The sequence below is a fragment of the Triticum urartu genome, chromosome 5A (genome assembly GCF_056163025.1).
Source record: "Triticum urartu cultivar PI428250 chromosome 5A, HENAU_Tu73, whole genome shotgun sequence".
In the NCBI taxonomy this organism is placed as follows: Eukaryota; Viridiplantae; Streptophyta; class Magnoliopsida; order Poales; family Poaceae; genus Triticum; species Triticum urartu.
The window spans coordinates 152,441,217-152,461,816 of NC_141877.1; positions in this window are offsets into that span (position 1 = coordinate 152,441,217).

A 20,600-nucleotide genomic window follows, 5' to 3' on the forward strand; every position below is an offset into this window, starting at 1 on the left:
GGCCAAACATGGGCCAATAACATACCGCATTATGGGCCGTAAACGGGCTAGATTTAGAATTGTCCGTTAATGGGCTGACAATAACGGGCCGTCATTAATCGGTTGTATTTGATGACGCTATGAAAATGGCCCAACGAATTAACGGGCAACAAACGGGCCGATTGTAACCACGAGCTGAATTTGGCCCACAAGCAGAAAAGGCCAGTAACGAGCCATAAGTGACCGAATGTTGGAAATAAGCCCAAGAATAAATGGGTCCTAAGAAGGCCGAAAGATAACACGGGTTGGAAACGGGCCAACGGAATAATGGGCCGTTAGTGGGTATGAAGCGATACACTGTTCATTGCGGGCTAGATTCACTACGGGCCGTTAATGGGCCAAGAGTTACAAATGGCCTCGTATGGGCCGAAAGACATCATGGGCCATACATGGGCCGGAAGTTACAACAGGCTGGAATCATATTGGACAACCCAGATGAAGCTACTGGGCTTAATTCCGATAGGCCGTAACAGGCCGTGACTTAGCGGGCCGTAAATGGGCTATATAGGAATAGGCTTTCCATGGGCTGGCCCGTTACCTTTTGACCAAGTCAAACAGGCTGGCCTTTTCACCAGAATGGCCCTTTGTTGGGCCATGCCACGTGTCAACCTATCATAGGCGCCTCCTGTCCAATGAATGGATGACATCTGTCCCAATGGTGAGCCAACACGTGTTTCCTCCGGCCAATGACAATTTTACATGTGGAAAATCCTCATTGGTCCGGGCTGTTAATGGGTTATCGGATCCAAAACCGGACCTGATATCTTAACGGCGACCCGTTATGGTGGATGCCACGTGTCGGTCACCCTTGCCGAAAGCACTTCCATGAGGCGCGATTTATCATCATGGAAGTGGACACTTCCGTGATGATAATTTGGTAATGTCATGGAACACATCTACGACAGCACAGATATGACTATCTTGATTCTGTCACAAATTTTTCATGGATGTACATGCATGACAGAAAACGTGACCTACTGTGACAAACACGTATCATCACGGAAGTGTATTTTTTGTAGTGTAAGTATGTCCCTTAGTTAGAGAACCAAGGTATCGATCCAGTAGGAGGTACAAGCAAGTTCCCAATTTGTGCACCTGCACAAACAATCAAACACTTGCACCCAACGTGATAAAGGGGTTGTCAATCCCTTCACGGTCAATTGCAAAGGTGAGATCCGATAGAGATAGATAAAACTAAACAAAAGATAAAATATTTTTTGGGTTTTTTGGTTTATAGATCTAAAAATAAAAGATTGCAAAATAGTAGATCAGAAACAAATATGACGAAAAATAGAACCGGGGGCCATAGGTTTCACTAGAGGCTTCTCTCATAAAGGCAAATAATACGGTGGGTGAACAAATTACTATCGAGCAATTGATAGAAAAGTGCAAAGTTATGATGATATCCAAGGCAATGAGTATGCATATAGGCATCACGTATGTATCAAGTAGACCGACTCCTGCCTACATCTACTACTATTACTCCACACATCGACCGACTCCTGCCTGCATCTAGAGTATTAAGTTTAAGAGAACAGAGTAACACGTTAAGTAAGATGACATGATGTAGAGGGATAAACTCAAGCAATATGATGAAAACCCCATCTTTTTATCCTTGATGGCAACAATACAATACGTGCCTCGCTACCCCTACTTTGTCACTGGGTGAGGACACCGCAAGATTGAACCCAAAACTAAGCACCTCTCCCATTGCAAGAAATACCAATCTAGTTGGCCAAACCAAACCGATAATTCAAAGAGAAATACAAAGATATCAAATCATGCATATAAGAATTCAGAGAAGATTCAAATAATATTCATAGATAATCTGGTCATAAATCCACAATTCATCGGATCTCGACAAACACACGGCAAAAGAAGATTACATCAGATAGATCTCCAAGAACATCGAGGAGAACATGGTATTGAGAATCAAATAGAGAGAAGAAGCCATCTAGCTACTAGCTATGGACCCGTAGGTCCAAGGTAAAATACTCACGCTTCATCGGAATGGCAATAGGGTTGACATAGAAGGCCTCTGTGATCGAATCCCCCTCCAGCAGATTGCCGGAAAAGGCCCCAAGATGGGATATCATATGTATAGAAGGTTGCGGCGGTGGAAAAGTAGTTTCGTGGCTCCCTTGAAGGGTTTTGGAATATATGTGAATATATAGGTCGAAGAGCTAGGCCAGAGGATCCCCGAGGGGCCCACAAGGTAGGGGGCGCCCCCTCCTAGGGTGCGCCCTCCACCCTTGCCGCCACCTCGCGGCTCTTCTGACATGGACTCCAAGTCCCCTAGGTCTCTTCCGGTCCAAGAAAAATCATCGCAAAGTGTTATTCCATTTGGACTCTGTTTGATATTCCTTTTCTGTGAAACTCAAAAACATGGAAAAAAACAGAAAATGGCACTGGCACTGGGCTCTAGGTTAATAAGTTAGTCCTGAAAATAATATAAAATAGCATAATAATGCATATAAAACATCCAAAACAGATAATATAATAGCATGGGACAATCAAAAATTGTAGTTACGTTGGAGACTATCAAGCATCCCCAAGCTTAATTCCTGCTCATCCTCGAGTAGGTAAATGATAAAAACAAAATTTTTGATGTGGAATGCTACCTAACGTATGTATCCATGTAATTTTATTTATTATGGCATTAATATTCAGATCCATAAGATTCAAAAAAAAGTTTAATATTGACATAAAAACAATAATACTTCAAGCATACTAATAAAGCAATCCTGTCTTCTCAAAATAACAAGGCCAAAGAAAGTTATCCCTACAAAATCATATAGTCTGGCTATGCTCCATCTTCATCAAACAAAATATTAAACCATGCACAACCCTGATGACAAGCTAAGCAATTGTTTCTTACTTTTTATGTTCTCAAACTTTTTCAACTTTCATGCAATACATGAGCGTGAGCCATGGATATAGCACTATAGGTGGAATAGAATATGGTGGTTGTGGAGAACACAAAAAGAAGGAGATAATATCACATCAACTAGGCGTATAAACGGGCTATGGAGATGCCCATCAATAGATATCAATGTGAGTGAGTAGGGATTGCCATGCAACGGATGCACTAGAGCTATAAGTGTATGAAAGCTCAAAGAGAAACTAAGTGGGTGTGCATCCAACTCGCTTCCTCACAAAGATCTAGGGAAATTTGAGGAACCCATCATTGTAATATACAAGCCAAGTTATATAATGAAAAATTCCCACTAGTATATGAAAGTGACAATATAGGAGACTCTCTATCATGAGGATCATGGTGCTACTTTGAAGCACAAGTGTGGAAAAAGGATAGCAACATTGCCCCTTCTCTCTTTTCTCTCATTTTTTCTCTTTTTTTGGTGGGCTTCTTTGGCCTCTTTAATTTTTTGTGGGCTTCTTTGGCCTCTTTTATTTTTTATAGTTTGGAGACTCATCGCAACTTGTGAGGGAATCATAGCTTCCTTCATCTTTTCCTCACATGGGACAATGCTCTAATAATGAAGATCATCACATTTTTATTTACTTATAACTCAAGAATTACAACTCATTTCTAGAACAAAAATATGACTCTATATGATTGCCTCCGGTGGTGTACCGGGATGTGCAATGAATCAAGAGTGACATGTATAAAAAATATGACAGGTGGCTTTGCCACAAATATGATGCCAACTACATGATCATGCAAAGCAATATGACAATGGTGAAGCATGTCATAATAAACGGAACAATATATCTCGGAATGGCTATGGAAAAGCCATAATAGGTAGGAAAAATCCTCACGAAAGTTTTATTCTATTTGATATTCCTTTTCTGCAAAACACAAAAACAAGGAAAAAACATAAACTGGCACTGGGCTCCAGTTTATAGGTTAGTCCCCAAAATAATATAAAATAGCATATTAATGCATATAAAACATCCAAAACAGATAATATAATAGCATGGAACAAACAAAAATTATAGATACGTTGGAGACGTATCAATGAGGCTCGGCCAGTGGCGCCGCCGGCTGTAGATCCTACACCCGGTAGTGTGGGCAGAAGCGGCCATGCCCCCTGGATCTGAGGAACCCGTAGAATATCGGGTGGACTGCATCAGCGATCTCCCGGACGCCGTCCTTGGGGAGATCATCTTCCTTCTCCCCACCAAGGATGGCTGCCGCACAGAGGTCCTCGCATCTCGGTGTCACACTATGTGGCACGTCGCACCACTTAATCTCGACTGTCGGCGGCTATCTGTCGTTCATGATTTTGAACTCCATGGAGTCATCATCTCCTCCCACCAGGACTCCGTTCAACACCTATGCATCCCGGCAGGCTGCATGTTGCACATACCCTGCATGGTGAACGCCTGGCTAACATCTCGTCAATTCAAAAAACTCCAACATCTTGAGTTCTACCATTACTATGCAAATAGTTGTCCACCAAGTGTTGTAGTTGTGCCCTCACCACCAGTGTCCATCTCAAGGTTTTCCTCCTCTCTCCACACCACCACCCTGGCCCGGTGTCATCTACCAGACAATGTGGTACAAATGCTTCGACTCCCACTGCTAAAAAAACTCACACTTGTGGTGGTCGATCTGTTGGAGGCCTCACTGCACAGCATCATCCACTCCTGCTACCCTGCCCTGGAGCGCTTGCTGCTTGTTTTTGGAAAATAAATCTGTATTCGTTATCTCCAAATAAAGTCGCCTCACCTTGTAAAAATTGGAATTTGCTTTAAAGGAGAGGAGCTCATCATCAAAGACCCCCTTCAGTCCAAAGGCTGCTCCTTGATTATCGTTATGCACCTTTGCAAATAACTGTTGTCTCTGCACCTAAACTGGAGACCTTGGGTGTAATTCCTGATCCGTTTCAAGGTTACAAGATGGTGGTTAGCTCCACACTTATTCAGCTACTGTATATTATCATCAACACTTGTGTAATCATAAGCTATATTTTTCATTTGTGTGCATAAGTTTTATATCATCAATACTTTTGTAATCATAAGTTGCATTTTTAATTTGTGCGCATAATCTTTATATAATCTTGGCGTATGCTTTTGGTACTAATATTATGTTCTATGCTCAATGGAGAGTTTGTCCATGGGTATCCTATCAGTGGTTCTGCATTCTGTCAAGACCTTACATGGCAGTACGTGGTGTTTTGATCTGAACATGATTATCGGCTTGCTACAATGCTTTCCATGTGTGGAGAATTTGTATATAGAGGTGATGATACCAAGCACATTGATATACTTTACTAAAACTAACCGTTCAGCTGTACTATTTTTTTAGACATTAAATGTTTTCAGTCTTCATGTCTATTTAGGCTAAAGGACATGGACAAAAAGGTATTACCAATCGGTGGCATAAGAAGCACTAGGATTTTCTCAGTTCCCATGGCATTCGTTTGAGGACAATAGCGCTGGCAGGATATTGATACGTCTCTACCGTATCTATAATTTTTGATTGTTCCATGCTATTATATTATCAACCTTGGATGTTTTATATGCATTTATATGCTATTTTATATGATTTTTGGGACTAACCTATTAACCTAGAGACCAGTGCCAGTTTCTTTTTTTCCTTTTTTTGAGTATCGCAGAAAAGGAAAACCAAACGGAGTCCAATTGGCCTGAAATTTCACAAAGATCATTTTTGGACTAGAAGAAGCCCACGGAGTACCGGAGATGGGCTAGAAGAGTCCCAAGGCCACCACAAGGGTGGGGGCGCCCCCCTACCTCGTGGCCGCCTCGGGGACCCCCCTGACTTGTTCCCGACTCCAACACCTCTTATATAACCCCAAACTTCGAGAAAGAAACCTAGATCGGGAGTTCCGCCGCCATAAGCCTCCGTAGCCACCAAAAACCAATCTAGACCCGTTCCAGCACCCTGCCAGAGGGGGGAATCCCTCTCCGGTGGCCATCTTCATCATCCCAGAGCTCTCCATGATGAGGAGGGAGTAGTTTACCCTTGGGGCTGAGGATATGTACAAGTAGCTATGTGTTTGATCTCTCTCTCTCTCTCTCGTGTTCTTGATTCGCACGATCTTGATGTATCGCGAGCTTTGCTATTATAGTTGGATCTTATGACGTTTCTCCCCCTCTATCTCCTTGTGATGAATTGAGTTTTCCCTTTGAAGTTATCTTATCGGATTGAGTCTTTAAGGATTTGAGAACACTTGATGTATGTCTTGCATGTTCTTATCTGTGGTGACAATGGGATATTCATGTGGTCCACTTGATGTATGTTTTGGTGATTGTCGTGGAATTGTCACGGCAGATGTCCTTAATGTCAGGACTTAGTCGCGAGGCCAACGCATCTATGTGGTAGCTTGAGAGGGGTTGAGCGGGACGAGAGACGCGATGTTTTACCCAGGTTCGGCCCCTCACGGTGGAGGTAAAAGCCTACATCCTGCTTCATTGATACTGATGATGATGATCACGGTTACAAGGGTGCTCTATCTCGAGAGCTATTGTCTAAACCTAACTTGTCCAACTTGTGGAACTTGTCAATCTTGTCCCTTTTGGGGAGCCCTGCCCCTCCTTATATATGTTGGAGGGGCGGGTTACATTTAGAGTCCTATTAGGATTAGGACTAGTCTATCTCCAATACAAACCGGATATAAGTCCAGGTCTTAACTCCTTGTAGGACAAATATTCCTCATGCCTTTCCTCTTAAACCGGCCCACCGTTAACGTGAACCGGCCTTCTGGGCCTTGGGTCTTGTCATCCGTCTGTCCCGCACGCCGGATCACCAGTGAGTCATAATGACCAGGTGGGTTGCTTGTAAACCGCCAGGTCAGGGCGGGTCGCCAGTAACTCGCCAAGTGTCAGCGGGGTCTTCAGATAAACTGCCAAGTCCGGCCGGGTTAACTTCCGGCCGGTTTACACCGCGGGGTATATCCCCGACAGTGATCAACTTGCGAGTTATGTGACCTTGTGAACTTATGCATAGGGGTTGGCACACGTTTTTGTCTTGACTCTCCGGTAGAAACTTCGGGGCACCCTTTGAAGTTCTTTGTGTTGGTTGAATAGATGAATCTGAGATTGTGTGATGCATATCGTATAATCATACCCACGGATACTTGAGGTGACATTGGAGTATCTAGGTGACATTAGGGTTTTGGTTGATTTGTGTCTTAAGGTGTTATTCTAGTATGAACTCTATGATAGATTGAACGGAAAGAATAGCTTCATGTTATTTTACTATGGACTCTTGAATAGATCGATTAGAAAGGATAACTTTGAGGTGGTTTCGTACCCCACAATAATCTCTTCTTTTGTTCTCCGCTATTAGTGACTTTGGAGTGACTCTTTCTTGCATGTTAAGGGATTGTTATATGATCCAATTATGTTATTATTGTTGAGAGAACTTACACTACTGAAAGTATGAACCCTAGGCCTTGTTTCCTAGCATTGCAATACAGTTTACACTCACTTTTATCACTTTCTACCTTGCTGTTTTTATATTTTCATATTACAAAAACCTATATCTACCATCCATATTGCACTTGTATCACCATCTCTTCGCTGAACTAGTGCACCTATACAATTTACCATTGTATTGGGTCTGTTGGGGACACGAGAGACTCTCTGTTATTTGGTTGCAGGGTTGCTTGAGAGAGACCATCTTCATCCTACGCCTCCCACGGATTGATAAACCTTAGGTCATCCACTTGAGGGAAATTGGATGCTGCCCTACAAACCTCTGCACTTGGAGGCCCAACAACGTCTACAAGAAGAAGGTCTTGTAGTAGACATCAAGCTCTTTTCTGGCGTTGTTGCCGGGGAGGTTAGCGCTTGAAGGTATATCTTTAGATCTTGCAACTGAATCTTTTTGTTTCTTGTTTTATCACTAGTTTAGTCTATAAAAGAAAATTATAAAAAATGGAATTGAGGGTACCTCATATGCTTCATCTTTTTAATATCTTTCATGAAAATAAGGATTTCGATAATTGTGCCAAAATGCTAGAAGAAGAAGAATGCATTAAAATGTTTGGCACTAAATCTTTGAATGATGAGCATGATTGCAATGTAGTTAGTACGAACTCTTTGAATATCCATAGTACTAATGATGATTGCACTAGTCATGATGAAAATGTCTCTTATAAGCATGTCAATTTTTGTGGAGTTCATATGGTTTGCAAGTACACACCAAATAGGGGAGATAGACTTTGCAAGAGGCATAAGTATTTAGAAACTAAGTGGTTGCAAGAAAGGCTAGATGTTTGTGCTGAAAATTTAAATTTTCTTACCCATCGTTGTGAACCTTGCAATGAACGTGGTAATTTAAATATCCAATGCAAATTGTTTCATGATCGTATCGTGTCCAAAAATTGTGATGACTTGATTTCCCTTGCGCATCATTATGAACTTAGTTTGCTTCTGGGTTATGAAGAAATGAAACGTATAACTAAGGATATTCTAGAATTTGCCCTTGATAAAGTTCTTGATTTTGATCTAGAGGAAATTTGTATGTATTGTGCGGTGAATTGCATTGAAAATCCTTATATTGACAATTACATAAAGACAAGAAAACAAATTGAAGATGAAGAGAATACTAATGAAAGGGAAGAGACTTCCCAATATCCTCCTATTATTTCTTATGATGAATCAGGTAACGAGGAGGAGCCTTCTATTCAACCAATCTCATTAATAAGGAGCTCCGAAAAGAGGATTAAACCCACACATGATGTGAAGAAGAGAAAGAAAAGACGGAGAAGCAAAGGTAAAAATGTATCCCTCCCAAATGATGTTGCTCCTATTACTCATTGTGATGATGATAATTGTTATACTATTGGTGCTATCCATACTATCAATGATGAGAGTGATTATGCTTATGATATGAAAAGGCCCAAGCTTGGGGATGCTATGTTTGATGGGAATGACATGTTTGAGAATGTATCTGCTGCAATTAATGTTTGTCCCAAGCTTGGGGATGCTATGTTTAATGAAGATGATATTTTTAGTCTCCCAAGTTTTGATGAGCAAATTTATTATGATGATAACATGCCTCCTATTTATGATGATTATTGTGATGACACTTATGCTATAAAAATTAGTGATGATTATATTTATAAAACTTGTCATGATTATGATTACCCTTTTTCTGAACATTACTCTTTTAATATGGAAACAATTTATAGTATTCTAGTTTCTTATGATACTCCCACTATTCCGAACGAGAAGAATTTTGCTTATGTGGAGAGTAGTAAAATTTCTATGCTTGTAGATCATGAAAATAATGCTTTATGTGATGGTTATATTATTGAATTCATTCATGATGCTACTGAAATTTATTATGAGGGAGGAATATATGCTTGTAGGAGTTGCAATAATATCAAGTTTCCTCTCTATGTATTGAAAATCTTGAAGCTATGTTTGTTTTACCTTCCTATGCAAGTTGATTCTTGTTCACATAAGTTGTTTGCTCACAAAATCCCTATGCATAGGAAGTAGGTTAGACTTAAATGTTCTAGTAATATTCTTCATGATGCTCTCTTTATGTTTCAATTCTTATCCTTTATGTGAGCATCATTGAAATCATCATGCCTAGCTAGGGGCGTTAAACGATAGCGCTTGTTGGGAGGCAACCCAAGTTTATTTTTTGTTCTTTACTTTTTGTTCCTGTTTAGTAATAAATAATGAATCTAGCCTCTGTTTATATGTGGTTTTATGTTTTAATGAGTGTTTGTGCCAAGTAGAACGTTTGGGAAGACTTGGGTGAAATCTTTGCGATCTTGCTGTAAAAAACAGAAACTTTTGCCCTCACGAGATTTGCTGCCATTATTTACTGGAGGGTGATCTTAGGTTGATTCTTTTTGCCGATGATTAATAGACAAATTCATCAGGTCCACCAATTTATTTCGGAATTTTTGGAGTTACATAAGTATTCAAAACCTACAGATTACTACAGACTGTTCTGTTTTTGACATATTCTATTTTCTATGTGTTGTTTGCTTGTTTTGATGAATGTATGAGTAGTATCGGAGGGTATGAACCATAGAGAAGTTGGAATACAGTAGGTTTAACACCAATATGAATTTATAATGAGTTCACAACAGTACCTAAGTGGTGATTTATTTTCTTATACTAACGGAGCTTACGAGTTTTCTGTTAAGTTTTGTGTTGTGAAGTTTTCAAGTTTTGGGTAAAGATTCGATGGACTATGGAATAAGGAGTGGAAACAGACTAAGCTTGGGGATGCCCAAGGCACCCCAAGGAAATATTCAAGGATAACCAAGAGCCTAAGCTTGGGGTGCCCCGGATGGCATCCCCTCTTTCGTCTTCGTTCATCGGTAACTTTACTTGGAGCTATATCTTTATTCACCACATGATATTTGTTTTGCTTGGAGCATTATTTTATTTTCTTTTGTTTTGATTGATGTTAGAATAAAATAACAAGATCTGAAATTCTTAAATGTTAGAGAGTCTTCACAAAGTTGCATAATTATTCGACTACTCATTGATCTTCACTTATATCTTTTGGAGTAGTTTGTCATTTGCTCTAGTGCTTCACTTATATCCTTTTAGAGGACGGCGGTGGTTTTAGTTTGAGGAAATAGATGAACTCTCAAGCTTCACTTATATCATTTTGAGAGTCTCTAAACAGCATGGTAGTTTTCTTTGGTTATGAATTTAGTCCTAATATGATAGGCATCCAAGAGGGATATAATAAAAACTTTCATATAGAGTGCATTAAATACTATGAGAAGTTTGATACTTGATGATTGTTTTGAGATATGAAGATGGTGATATTAGAGTCATGCTAGTTTAGAGGTATTGAATTTGAGAGATACTTGCGTTAAAGTTTGTGATTCCCATAGCATGCACGCATGGTGAACCGTTATGTGATGAAGTCAGAGCATGATTTATTTTTTGATTGTCTTCCTTATGAGTGGCGGTCGGGGACGAGCGATGGTCTTTTCCTACCAATCTATCCCCCTAGGAGCATGCGCGTAGTACTTTGTTTCGATAACTAATAGATTTTTGCAATATGTATGTGAGTTCTTTATGACAATGTTGAGTCCATGGATTATACGCACTCTCACCCTTCCACCATTGCTAGCCTCTCTAGTACCGCGCAACCTTCGCCGGTACCATAAACCCACCATATACCTTCCTAAAAACAGCCACCATACCTACCTATTATGGAATTTCCATAGCCATTCCGAGATATATTGCCATGCAACTTTCCACCATTCCGTTTATTATGACACGCTCCATCATTGTCATATTGCTTTGCATGATCGTGCAGTTGACATCGTATTTGTGGCAAAGCCACTGTTCATAATTCTTTCATAAATGTCACTCATGAGTCATTGCACATCCCAGTACACCGCCGGAGGCATTCATATAGAGTCATATGTTGTTCCAAGTATCGAGTTGTAATTCTTGAGTTGTAAGTAAATAAAAGTGTGATGATCATCATTATTAGAGCATTGTCCCAGTGAGGAAAGGATGATGGAGACTATGATTCCCCCACAAGTCGGGATGAGACTCCGAAAAAAAAGGAGAAAAAAGAGGCCATAAAAAAGAGAAGGCCCAAAAAACAAAAAACAAAAAAGAAAACAAAATGAGAGAAAAAGAGAGAAGGGGCAATGCTACTATCCTTTTACTACACTTGTGATTCAAAGTAGCACCATGATCTTCATGATAGAGAGTCTCCTATGTTGTCACTTTCATATACTAGTGGGAATCTTTAATTATAGAACTTGGCTTGTATATTCCAATGATGGGCTTCCTCAAAATGCCCTAGGTCTTCATGAGCAAGCGAGTTGGATGCACACCCAGTTAGTTTCTTATTGATCTTTCATACACTTATAGATCTAGTGCATCCGTTTCATGGAAAACCCTAGTCACTCACATTGATATCTATTGATGGGCATCTCCATAGCCCGTTGATAAACCTAGTTGATGTGAGACTATCTTCTCCTTTTTGTCTTCTCCACAACCACCATTCTATTCCACCTATAGTGTTATGTCCATGGCTCACGCTCATGTATTGCGTGAAAGTTGAAAAGGTTTGAGAACATCAAAATTATGAAACAATTGCTTGGCTTGTCATCGGGGTTGTGCATGATTTAAATATTTTGTGTGATGAAGACAGAGCATAGCCAGACTATATGATTTTGTAGGGATAGCTTTCTTTGCCCATGTTATTTTGAGAAGACATGATTGCTTTGTTAGTATGCTTGAAGTATTATTATTTTCATGTCAATATTAAACTTTTGTCTTGAATCTTATGGATCTAAATATTCTTGCCACAATAGAGAGATTATATTGATGAATATGTTAGGTAGCATTCCACATCAAAAATTATGTTTCTATCATTTACCTACTCAAGGACGAGTAGGAATTAAGCTTGGGGATGCTTGATACGTCTCCAACGTATATATAATTTTTGATTGTTCCATGCTATTACATTATCAACCTTGGATGTTTTATATGCATTTCTATGCTATTTTATATGATTTTTGGGACTAACCTATTAACCTAGAGCCAAGTGCTAGTTTCCGTTTTTCCTTGTTTTTGAGTATCGCAGAAAAGGAAAACCAAATGGAGTCCAACTGGCCAGAAATTTCACGGAGATCATTTTTGGACCAAAAGAAGCCCACGGAGTACCGGAGATGGGCCAGAAGAGTCCCGAGGCCACCACGAGGGTGGGGGCGCACCCTACCCCCCTGGGCGCGCCCCCCTACCTCGTGGCCGCCTCGGGGACCCCCCGTGACTTGTTCCCAACTCCAACACCTCTTATATAACCCCAAACTTCTAGAAAGAAACCTAGATCAGAATTTCCGCTGCCGCAAGCCTCTGTAGCCACCAAAAACCAATCTAGACCCGTTACGGCACCTTGCTGGAGGAGGGAATCCCTCTTCGGTGGCCATCTTCATCATCCCGGCGCTCTCCATGACGAGGAGGGAGTAGTTTACCCTCGGGGCTGAGGGTATGTACCAGTAGCTATGTGTTTGATCTCTCTCTCTCTCTCTCGTGTTCTTGATTCACACGATCTTGATGTATCGCGAGCTTTGCTATTATAGTTGGATCTTATGATGTTTCTCCCCCTCTATCTCCTTGTGATGAATTGAGTTTTCCCTTTGAAGTTATCTTATCGGATTGAGTCTTTAAGGATTTGAGAACACTTGATGTATGTCTTGCATGTGCTTATCTGTGGTGACAATGGGATATTCACGTGATCCACTTCATGTATGTTTTGGTGATCAACTTGCGAGTTCTATGACCTTGTGAACTTATGCATATGGGTTGGCACACGTTTTCGTCTTGACTCTCCGGTAGAAACTTTGGGGCACTCTTTGAAGTTCTTTGTGTTGGTTGAATAGATGAATCTGAGATTGTGTCATGCATATTGTATAATCATACCCACGGATACTTGAGGTGACATTGGAGTATCTAGGTGACATGAGGGTTTTGGTTGATTTGTGTCCTAAGGTGTTATTCTACTACGAACTCTATGATAGATTGAACGGAAAGAATAGCTTCGTGTTATTTTACTATGGACTCTTGAATAGATCGATCAAAAAGGATAACTTTGAGGTGGTTTCGTACCCCACAATAATCTCTTCATTTGTTCTCTGCTATTAGTGACTTTGCAGTGACTCTTTGTTGCATGTTGAGGGATTGTTTTATGATCCAGTTATGTTATTATTGTTGAGAGAACTTGCACTAGTGAAAGTATGAACCCTAGGCCTTGTTTCCTAGCATTGCAATACCATTTACACTCACTTTTATCACTTTCTACCTTGCTGTTTTTATATTTTCATATTACAAAAACCTTTATCTACCATCCATATTGCACTTGTATCACTATCTATTCGCCGAACTAGTGGACCTATACAATTTACCATTGTATTGGGTGTGTTGGGGACACAAGAGACTCTCTGTTATTTGGTTGCAGGGTTGCTTGAGAGAGACCATCTTCATCCTACGTTTCCCATGGATTGATAAACCTTTGGTCATCCACTTGAGGGAAATTTGATGCTGTTCTACAAACCTCTGCATTTGGAGGCCCAACAACGTCTACAAGAAGAAGGATGTGTAGTAGGCATCAGATATGCATCCACCCATGCAAACACTAGCTTTGTCACATTATTCCTATTGAATGCGAGAGTACTATTGTCCATGAGGATTAAGTTTTTTAACAAAAACTTTCTCATGGATGGACACGTTGAACAACATAAAAAGAAGTTTCAAGTGGACAAAAGGGCTTCTGAACATGCTCGGCTTCTATTTACAACAACTTGTCTTCATGTACCAGTAGATTTTTTGGTCCAGGATCTTGATTCTATGGATCAGACCAATCCATTTGATTGTGACTGCCAAAAACTTTGGTTGAGTTAGTTGTTATTGCCCTGTTCAATCTGGATTGTGCGTAAACCTGATGAACAATTAATCATCGTGCTTTTGTACCTTCTGTAAGCTGGGGTTAGATATTGCGACCCTTTTCAACTAGGCTTTGACCCATATTTTCTTTCATACAAACCGGAGCTTCTATCAAGAAGCCTCATCGTTCCGAGAGGGAACTTTGTCACATGATCTGTGTGTGATACGTCCATTTTGCATCATGCTTTTATATCGATATTTATTGCATTATGGGCTGTTATTTCACATTATGCCTCAATACTTATGGCTATTCTCTCTTATTTTACAAGGTTTACATAAGGAGGGAGAATGCCGGCAGCTGGAATTATGGGATGGAAAAGGAGCAAATATTAGAGACCTATTCTGCACAACTCCAAAAGTACTGAAACTCCACGGAATACCTTATAATAAATAATGAAAAATCCTCGCCAAAGATGAAGACCAGGGGGCCCACACCCTTTCCACGAGGGTGCCCCCCCTAGGGCGTGCCCCTACCTCGTGGGCCCCCTGGTGGCTCTCCGATGACCATCTTCTGCTATATGAAGTCTTTCGTCGAGAAAAAAACCAAAAGCAACCTTTCGGGACGAAACTCCGTCGCCACGAGGCGGAACCTTGGCGGAACCAATCTAGGGCTCCGACAGAGCTGTTCTGCCGGGGAAACTTCCCTCCCGGAGGGGGAAATCATCGCCATCGTCATCACCAACGCTCCTCTCATCGGGAGAGGGCAATCTCCATCAACATATTCATCAGCACCAACTCATCTCAAAACCCTAGTTCATCTCTTGTATCCAATTCTTGTCTCCAAGTCCGGGATTGGTGCTAGTAGGTTGCTAGTAGTGTTAATTACTCCTTGTAGTTGATGCTAGTTGGTTTAATTGGTGGAAGATCATATGTTCAGATCCTTTATGCATATTATTACCCCTCTGATTATGAACATGAATATGCTTTGTGAGTAGTTACGTTTGTTCCTGAGGACAAGGGAGAAGTTTGTCCTATCTTTTGATGAACGTCAAAGAATTGGTAATATTAGTAGATGTCAAGAAATGCCTATGAATTATTCACTTGTTATTGAACTGTAACGCCCACGATGTGGCTATATCTCCCACGTGTCGAAGCACGACTTAGAGGCATAACCGCATTGTAAGCAATGTCGCAAGTGGGGTAATCTTCACACAACCCATGTACTGAATAAGAAAAGAGGTACATAGTTGGCTTACAATCGCCACGTCACACATAGCATAAATAAATCATTACATTCATCCAGATACAATCAAGGTCCGACTACGGAACCAAAATAAAGACAACCCCAAATGCAATAATGTCCCCGATTGACCCAACTGGGCTCCACTATTGATCATCTGGAAAAGAAACGTAGTATCGTCCTGAGTCCTCATCGAACTCCCACTTGAGCTCAGTCGAATCTCCTGGAGTGGTATCATCGGTCCCTGCATCTGGTTTTGGAAGTAATCTGTGAGTCACGGGGACTCAGCAATCTCACACCCTCGCGATCAAGACTATTTAAGCTTATAGGTAGGGAAAAGGTATGAGGTGGAGCTGCAACAAGCACTAGCTTATATGGTGGCTAACATACACAAATGAGAGCGAGAAGAGAAGGCAAAGGCACGATCGATAAACTATGATCAAGAAGTGATCCTAGAACAACCTACGTTCAAGCATAACACGAGACCGTGTTATCTTCCCGGACTCCGCCGAAAATAGACCATCACGGCCACACACTCTGTTGATTCATTTTAATTAAGTTAAGATTCAGGTTTTCTACAACCGGACATTAACAAATTCCCATCTGCCCATAACCGCGGGCACGGCTTTCGAAAGTTCAAAATCCCTGCAGGGGTGTCCCAACTTAGCCCGTCACAAGCTCTCACGGTCAACGAAGGATATTCCTTCTCCCAAGACAACCTGATCAGACTCGGAATCCCGGTTACAAGACATCTCGACAATGGTAAAACTAAATCAGCAAAGCCGCCCGAATGTGCCGACAAATCCCGATAGGAGTTGCACATATCTCGTTCTCAGGGCACACCGGATGAGCGCTCCGTACAACTAAAACCAAACCTCGAGTTTCCCCGAGGGGGCGCTACAAAGGGCTCTAGTTTGGACCAACACTCAAAGGAGCACTGGCCCGGGGGTTTAAAATAAAGATGACCCTTGAGTCCATGGAACCCAAGGGAAAAGAGGCTAGGTGGCAAATGATAAAACCAAGGTTGGGCCTTGCTGGAGGAGTTTTATTCAAGGCGAACTGTCAAGGGGTTCCCATTATAACCCAACCGTGTAAGGAACGCAAAATCAAGGAACATAACATCGGTATGACGGAAACTAGGGCGGCAAGAGTGGAACAAAATACCAGGCATAAGGCCGAGCCTTCCACCCTTTACCAAGTATATAGATGCATTAAAATAGACAAGATATATAATGATATCCCAACAATAAACATGTTCCAACAAGGAACAAACTCCAATCTTCACCTGCAACTAGCAACGCTATAAGAGGGGCTGAGCAAAGTGGTAACATAGCCAAACAACGATTTGCTAGGACAAGGTGGGTTAGAGGTTTGACTTGGCAATATAGGAGGCATGATAAGCAAGTGGTAGGTATCATAGCATAGGCATAGCAATAGAGCGAGCATCTAGCAAGCAAAGATAGAAGTGATTTCGAGGGTATGGTCATCTTGCCTGCAAAGTTCTCCGAGTTGACGTTAGCTTGATCCTCGTAAGCATACTCAACGGGTTCCTCAATCACGTACTCGTCTCCCAGCTCTACCGAAAGCAAGAACACAAGCAAAGGGAGACACAATCAATCACGTGCAATGCACAAGCAACATGATGCAAAACATGGCATGATATGCAGGATGTGATATGCGATGCATATGCATGCTTCGGAAAGGAAAGATTGAACCTGGCCTCAACTTGGAAATCCAAGAGTGCCACTGGAAAGATGGGTTGATTTCGGTCAAAATCGATATAAAGATCACCGGAAATGGATGCACGGTTTGCAAATGACAAGCAAAACAAATATGGCACCGATCTGCGATTAACAGCACAAGGCCATCTAAATGCATCAAGAAAAAATAAGCTACATCACTCTAACATAACAACAAAGCACATGGCAGGGATCCACTCAAGATGCTTGACAAAAGATGAACGCTGGGCTATGGCTAATTCACTCAATAGCAGGTTCAAACAAGCATGGCAAAAGTGCAAAAGATATCAGGTTACAGACTTAGTGAAAATAACAACATGTCAGGAATTTAACATCAGGAAGCAATGATTAGAGCAAGGTAACAACATGCTACAGGAACATATCATGGCAAAGCAAGGCATGGCATGAAGCTACTCAAATCATACAACAAAAGTCCCTTACTGACCATAAGCCAAAAGGGATCAGAAAATACAATGGCAACCATATGAACATAGCAACTTTCGTTAACAGATTCAGACTTAGAAGAAAACTGGAATATGGCAAAACAGATATTAAGTAGGCATGTTTACAAGCTCGATGCACTCACCACAAGGAATTGCATGACAAACTAAGCATACACCCAGCAAGTAGACATGATGACTAAGCTAACCATGGCAAGAACAACCTCATAGCATGCACGAATCAACTACAACAACCTCGGCAAAATTGCTTAACATGTAAACAATCTGCCAGGAACATTTTATAGCAAAAGTAGAGCTCGATTGAGTCAAGCTAGGGTGCTCCATAATAGAAAACAAAGACATGGATGGATAGAGCACAACAATATCTCAAAATGATCCTCACTGAACATGCTCAAAAGAGGCATGGATCACTCTGTAGCAACAAGAATACATGGCATAAAAATATTAACAGGGCAAAGACTTAGAAGATTTCTAAGTCCCTGAAATCAGCAACATTAGGAGAGCTACTTTGCATGCTTGTGCTAGTCACCACAAAGATCACAAAAATACATGGCATACACCCCTGTAAAGATGGCATGGCATACTTCAAAACTCATGTAGAGCTCAAGTTCATAGGAGGCACACATTAAACATGGCAAAAAAGACAAATGTCCAATCTCTGCTAAGAATCTGAAACTAACATTGCATAGCACTCTTGCAACAGCATTTAGGGAATGAAGATGAACTCAAATGAACACGGTACAATGGAATGAAATGAAGTGCTCGTCGAGACGAACAATTTGATATGCTACACGCCCAAAACGGAGCCACGGATGCAGATTTATGGCATGATGAAAAACACTAAAAATGTTGGGGACTTGGGGAAAAATTAGGTCAACCCTCAAATTTCCAGATCTGGATCGGGCACGTTCTTCGAGGATGACCGGAGCTTATAGCCGGAGCAGTGGCCGCGGTGGCCGGACTTGGCCGAATCCGGTCGGCGAGGTCGCCGGGGCGGCGCAAGGCGACGAGGGACGGCGAGGGCGGCGGTGGTGCGGCCGGGCGGCGGTGGCGCGGCGAGGCGGCGCCGGAGCGAGCGCGGCAGGCGGTGGCGCTTGCCGGCGTGGATGGCGAGGTGGCGCCGGCGTCGAGGTGGAGCAGGGCGGCACGACGAAGGGACGGGCGGCGTGGCGAGGGGCGCTCGCCTCGGGGGCCCGCCCTGGCCTCGGCGGGCCGGCGGCGCGGGAGGCGGCGGCGGGCCACGTGGCGGTGCGGTATTCGTCGGGCGGAGCCGGGCGGACACGTTCGGCCTAGGGGTTGGTGTCCGGCGGCGTGAGGAGAGGGAGGGGGCTAGGGTTTGATCCGAAAATTTTGGGGGAGATGCCTTTTTATAGGTAGAGGGAGCTAGGAGGCTCCAAATTGAGCACGGTTTGCAGCCACGCGATCGTGATCGAACGGCCGAGATGATGGAGGGGGTTTAGGTGCGTTTTGGGCCACTTTGGGGAGGTGTTGGGCTGCAACACACATGAGGCCTTTTCGGTTCCTCAGTTAACCGTTGGAGTATCAAACGAAGTCCAAATGGCACGAAACTTGACAGGCGGTCTACCGGTAGTAAACCAAGTCCGCTTGGCAAGTCTCGGTCCAATCCGAGAACATTTAAATCCCGCACACGAAAATAGGTAAAAGGGGACACTGGAGGACATAGGAGCGCCGGAATGCAAAACGGACAACGGGGAAAATGCTCGGATGCATGAGACGGACACGTATGCAAATGCGATGCACATGATGACATGATATGAGATGCATGACAATGACAAAAGCAGCACGGATACAAAAACCCGACAACGAGGAAATACCATAACTTAGTGCCGGAAATGGAAAGAGTTGGAATACAAATATGACAAGTTACATATGGGGTGTTACATGAACCGTTTGATGTTTGGGGCTTTGATTATATGGGATCTTTTCCTGCCTCTAATGGATATACACATATTTTAGTTGGTGTTGATTACGTTACTGAGTGGGTAGAAGCTATTCCAACTTGTAGTGTTGATAATAACACTTCTATTAAAATGCTTAAAGAAGTTATTTTTCCGAGGTTTGGAGTCACTAGATATTTAATGATTGATGGTGGTTCACATTTTATTCATGGTGCTTTCCGTAAAATGCATGCTAAATATGACGTCAATCATAGAATTGCATCTCCGTATCACCCACAGTCTAGTGGTCAAATAGAATTGAGTAATAGAGAACTCAAATTAATTTTGCAAAAGACTGTCAATAGGTCTAGAAAGAATTGGTCCAAGAAACTTGATGATGCATTATGGGCCTATAGAATTGCATATAAAAATCCTATGGGTATGTCTCCGTATAAAATGGTATATGGAAAAGTATGTCACTTACCTCTCGAACTAGAACATAAGGCATATTGGGCTATTAAAGAGCTCAACTATGATTTCAAACTTGCCGGTGAAAAGAGGTTATTTGATATTATCTCTCTTGATGAATGGAGAACCCAAGCTTCTGAAAATGCCATGTTGTTTAAAGAAAAGGTTAAAAGATGGCATGACAAAAGGATACAAAAGCGTGAGTTTAATGTAGGTGATTATGTATTGCTATACAACTCTCGTTTAAGATTTTTTGCAGGAAAACTTCTCTCTAAATGGGAAGGCCCCTATGTTATCGAGGAGGTCTATCGTTCCGGTGCCATAAAAATCAACAACTTCGAAGGCACAAATCCGAAGGTGGTAAACGGTCAAAGAAATAAACATTATATCTCAGGTAATCCCATAAATATTGAAACCAATATTATTGAAACCGTAA